At 41.1% G+C, this 5,342-nt stretch overlaps 1 non-coding gene across 1 annotated transcript; it reads left to right on the forward strand.

Moving 5' to 3' along the window:
• Positions 1-3,738: 3,738 nt before the first annotated feature.
• LOC145141782 (small nucleolar RNA R71) lies at positions 3,739-3,845 on the forward strand. The gene has a single exon (XR_013722976.1). It is a non-coding gene; the product is annotated as a small nucleolar RNA R71 (small nucleolar RNA).
• The last annotated feature ends 1,497 nt before the right edge of the window (positions 3,846-5,342 follow it).

Consider the following 5,342-nt stretch of genomic DNA (forward strand, 5'->3'; position numbering starts at 1 on the left):
GTCGACCTAATGCTTCCCTCTTGGGCCGACTTCGGAATGTATAACTTGTTGGCGATCGTGTTCCACCAACCCGTACTCGTAACACCATCGGGAAACACCATGTGAGAATGCTCCAAGAAGGCACGAAAGATAGCAGTCGAGACCAAGGGTCGGTCGTAAATTCCCAAACGACAAGCAAGATCAATAACGGAGCATCGATGGAATTCGCCCCCAAGGCAGAAACTGAAACTCGTCGGGTGATAACAATCATCTCCTCCACTAAATGATACCGTGGAGAAAAATTCCAGGCAAAGCTCCAAATACACCGGCTCTTGAATTCTAAAGACCCAGCTCCACCCATCACAAACCATCGTCTCCCCCTCGTAAGTAAACTCCTTTAAAAGATAAGGAGCCAACTCCTCTTCATACCTCACACTTCGCAACCAATCCCAATCAATCCTGTTGGGTACATAAACTTCCTTCTTCCTTATATCGGCCAGCTTCTTCTTCCACCTAGTCATTGTTGAAGCCGATTCGATTCGAGGAAAATTCAACCAAGGAAAGTCTCCTTGACGTCCACTTGAGCTTTGTCCTCTGTTGAACATTGTCCCTGCAAAACAAAGAACACAAAACCCAGAAAACATAGAAAATCATCAAAATGGATCACACCTGGGTCCCCGACTGGACTCGACGAGTCGCATGAACTGTGCGAGTCAGTCGACGAGTCTGTCAAAATTCAACCATTAAATACCAAAATTTCGCCAGGGGTTTTGTTCAGGGACATGTCTAACATGTATTAGGGCAAGAATAATCATCCAAAACAACATAATTGATGTAAAAGCAAAACCCTAAAAATTCACTATAATTCAAAATCGGGTATTATATGAAATTGCTACCCCAAATCATCTAAAAATCATGCCTTTAATAGAATTTAGGAAGAAATCAAGTACCTTTTGTGATGGAAATTGATTATCTTGAAAAAAAGATGAAGAAGTGGATGAATGCTTGAGAGAGAGCAAAAGTAGAGGCGCACGGCGAGTAAAGGGGGGGGAAAAAGAAACTGATTTCATTAGGGTTAAAAACCCTAATTACCAGTTGTAAAAAAATAAAAATTTTCTGTAAATAAAAGGGACTCGTCGAGTCATGGTCAGACTCGGCGAGTCTGATCGCGATTTTATCCTTTTCCGAAATCTGAATGGACTCGTCGAGTCTTGGTCAGACTCGGCGAGTCTCTTGCAAATAATTCAAAAATTATATAATTTTGACATGTATTTAGAAAAGAAAATTTTATTCCACCCCACACTTAGTCCATACGCACTCTCAAGCAGACATGTCCGACAATTTGGAAGATTAAAAATCCTAAAAACGAAAATCAAACAAAACTAAAAAGATAAAAGAAAGCAAACTCTAAATAACGGGTTGCCTCCCGCCAAGCGCTTCTTTTTAAGGAGTCGTTAGCTGGACTCCTTCCCATCTACGTCTCGTCGTCTTCCAGCATCAGGAATACACGCCTAGTCTTTTGTGGTTTGTACTTCATTTTGTAAGCGTGAATCTTCTTTTTGTAGGCCCGTTTTAATTCCTCTCTCTTCTTTCTTACATCATCATCCTCAGCTGCTTGAAATTCCCTTCTCCTCTTCTTCTTCTTCACCCCATTCTTTTGCACCTTCTCTTGCACTTCCTTTTCCTTGAACTTAATTACTTCATATTTTGTGAAAGCTCGTGCTCTAGGTTTGGTTACGAATGGGTGAGCAGCATCAACTCTCCTACCCCTTTCCTTTTCCTCTTTTTCAGGGCTTTCCTCATCTTCAAGCGGGATTGTATCAAGACATGCTATATGAACATGCTGAGCTTCAGTATCCATTTCTCCTTCTGCTGTTTGTTCTTCTAAAGAATGATGAAAAATATCCTTATCTAGCACATGCAGAGAACTAGCAACAAGCAGATCTAAGTCGTCCAAGTTATTGACAATCTCGACTGTACTCGTCGAGTCTTGGAAAGCGACTCGGCGAGTCTGATCGTTTTTCACAATTTCCACTGTGTTTTCCGAGTTGGCTCCGTTCAGCAGCTTTTCTATCTCTTCCAAGTCTTTGTCAAAATCTCCATTACCACCAGAAGGTAACAAAAACTTGCTTGGATCTTCATGTTTCAAAAGAGCAAGTTCTTTTTGTAGTATCTCATCATCAAAATCGATAAATGAGATTCCTTCTTTTCCTTTCTCTCCTTGCTTGATCTTTGGTAAAGCTCTAAATATTGCTGACTCGTCGCCTACCCTCAACGTTAGTGTAGACTCACATACATCAATTAATGCACATGCGGTGTTTAAAAATGACCTCCCCAAAATAATCGAAACTTCGGGGTCTTCTTCCATATCAAGCACCACAAAGTCTACTGGAAATATGAACTTGTCAACTTTAATGAGAAGATCCTCACAAACACCTCTTGGATGAATTGTTGTCTTGTCGGCCAAATGGATCTTCATGTTTACCGGCCTGGCTCCGGTAAATTCAGCTTCTTGAAAAAAGAGACAGGCATCAAGTTGATGCTTGCACCCGAGTCGGTCAATGCTTGAGTGAAAAGTGCATTTCCAAACTGGCATGGAATTATGATACTCCCCGGATCGCCCTTCTTTTCGGGTAACTAACTCAATATTATTCCGCGACTTCAGCTAAATCTTTCCTAGCAGCAAAAAGACCCTTTAGTAGGTTAAAATACTTGGGCGTTTTAAGCATTGTCTCTACAAATGGAACGTTGACTTGCAGGGCTCTAACATGCTCCATAAAAGCTTTATAAGCTTCAACCTTTTCACCCAGCATGGCTCTGATTGGGAATGGCAAAGGGGGTTTATATGGCTTTAAGGGAATGGCCGTTTTGTCATTAACGCCTGGACTCGCTGAGTCCATTAGAGGGACTCGACGAGTCTGATCGGGCTTAGCTGGAGCCGGCTCTTCTGCCCTTTCTGTCTTCCTTTTGGAGATCCTTTGTGCATGTGTGAAATTTTTTTCATAACTAGAAGTCACAACACTCACATTCTCCATTCTAGGATTATTTTCGGTGTTACTTGGAAGTTGACCCGGTCTTCTTTCGTTCACTTGATGTGCAAGTTGCCCTAGCTGTTTCTCAATGTTGAGAATAGATGCCTGCTGATTCCTTAGCATGTTTCTGGTTTCTTGTATTGCAGCATCGTGATCATTGTGCCTTTTTTCGGACGCAGCTATGAATCTAGTGAACAATTCTTCCAAATCGGCTTTCTTCTCCATTACCGGTTCTTCCTTTTGATAAAACCCCCTCTCCTTCTGCTTATATTTCTCCTCCTTAGCCTTCTTATATTCTTCGTATGGGAGCCATTCCTTCTTCGTTTTCCGCCAATTCTCGTCGTATCGATCACCGCTTGAGTAGAACACTTGAGCCTTCTTGTTTCCATTTTCATCCAAGTCACAATCTTTTGTGAGATGGGGACCTTTACAATTCTCACATCCAACTCGAATAGCATGGATTGTTTGATCCATTTTTTTCATTCTTCTATCTAAGATATCGAGCTTCGCCATCATTGTCGCCATGCCATCATTTGCCGAGTTCACTACCCCCCGACTTACTTCATTTCTAGGATTGTGGTATTCTCTAGAATGTTTAGAGAATTCTTCAATTAATTCCTTGATTACTGGGGGCGGCTTCTTCATGAGCGGGCCTTGCGAATCGAGTAATTGCCTTGTAGTGACATTGACTCCATCATAAAAGATGGAGACCTCTTGTTGGCTATTAAGGTTGTGGTGTGGGCAATTTCTAAGAAGACCTTTGTATCTTTCCCAAGCTTCATATAGAGATTCTCCGGGTTGTTGCTCGAAGTTGGCAATGGCCTTCTTTAGCTTGGCTATTTTGGAAGGCGGGAAAAAGTGGTCTATGAACTCTTCCTTCATCTTGGCCCATGTGGTGACCGATCCTGGAGGAAGTGACTTGAGCAAATCCTTGGCAGCTCCCTTGAATGTGACTGGAAGCATGAGAAGTAGCTGGGTTTCGCGTGGCACATTTGGTACATTAAAGTAGTCAGCCACATCATTCACTTCGTCCAAGTGCTTGTAAGCATCTTCATGGTCTTTCCCATAAAAAGGAATCTCCTTGAGTTGAGCAAGAATATGACCCTTTAGCTCGAAAGTAGCAGTGGTGGAAATTGCGGGCTGCACAAGTCCCGAACCAGTGTCATCGCGCATCCTTTTCTTCCATTCTCCCATGGGGACTTCATCGATATTAGCCATAGTGATAGCTAAATCGTCTTCAAAATCGGATTCGTTCTCGTATATGTGTTCTTCTCCTTCCTCGGTTTCGTACTCGGTGTCTTCTTTAATTGGGTCTTCGATTGTCACAGAGGCACTAGATGTTCCTGATCTGCTGCTCCTCTTCTTGCTGAAAATGGACTTGAGGTTCTTGAGTGGTGAGTTCTTTGAAGAAGCGGATTCTCCAACGGTTTTGCCTTTGCTCTTTCTTAGTGCGGATTCCGGGTCTTCAAGAGGAGGGACCAGAGGTGTATTAGATCCTCGGGTCATGAAACGACTGTAAACAAAACAAAAACGCGTAAAAAGAACAAAAAATAATTAAAAATTAAAACTGTGAATCAGCGATGAACTCGCCGAGTCGGCACGAGTGCACTCGGCGAGTCGAAGGCAAAAACAGAAAAAATTTCAACTACTTTCTTTTAAAACGGATTTTTATTAAAACTTTTTACCAATTACTAATTACCTAAGAATTAACTCTGTGTAAGATAAATCTCACACAAAGGATCGATTAAACTAGAATTTAGTGCTAATTTAGAACCGTTCCCCGGCAACGGCGCCAAAAACTTGATGTGTGTAAAACCCACTAGTTTTAAACCTACTTTTTAATAACAATAAACACACAAAGGCAGTGGACCTATCAATTGTGGTAAAGCTAAATAAGTAGGGTATCAAACACAGGGAACGGTAAATTAAAACTAAAGACTAACTTTTATCTAAATTAATAAGTAGGGGTTTTCTCTAGTTTTACAAGACTAGAAACTTACTAGTATTACTTAATCTAAAAACTAGGGAAGCAAAGAACTAACTAGATTCAATAATGGGAAGGAACTTCTGTTTAGTTCAACTCAATTGATCCTATGGTTGATTTTATGGTAATAGTGCAATGGATTAACTCAATTGTTGGCTACCGACTCAAGTGATTAATTTCGCATTCGCTACACTAACCCTTAGTGAATAAACTAACTCAAACAGTGGCCAATTGTCTAATTTAATTAAATTCACTAGATTAATTATTCGGATTAATTTAGACTTGCAAATGTCAACTAATTTGGTCCTTTAGTTAACTTCTTGTTGATGGTCATCATACAAGCTCAC

Source organism: Lactuca virosa, chromosome 9, assembly GCF_052849685.1.
Source record: "Lactuca virosa cultivar CGN04683 chromosome 9, Lactuca_virosa_CGN04683_v6, whole genome shotgun sequence".
In the NCBI taxonomy this organism is placed as follows: Eukaryota; Viridiplantae; Streptophyta; class Magnoliopsida; order Asterales; family Asteraceae; genus Lactuca; species Lactuca virosa.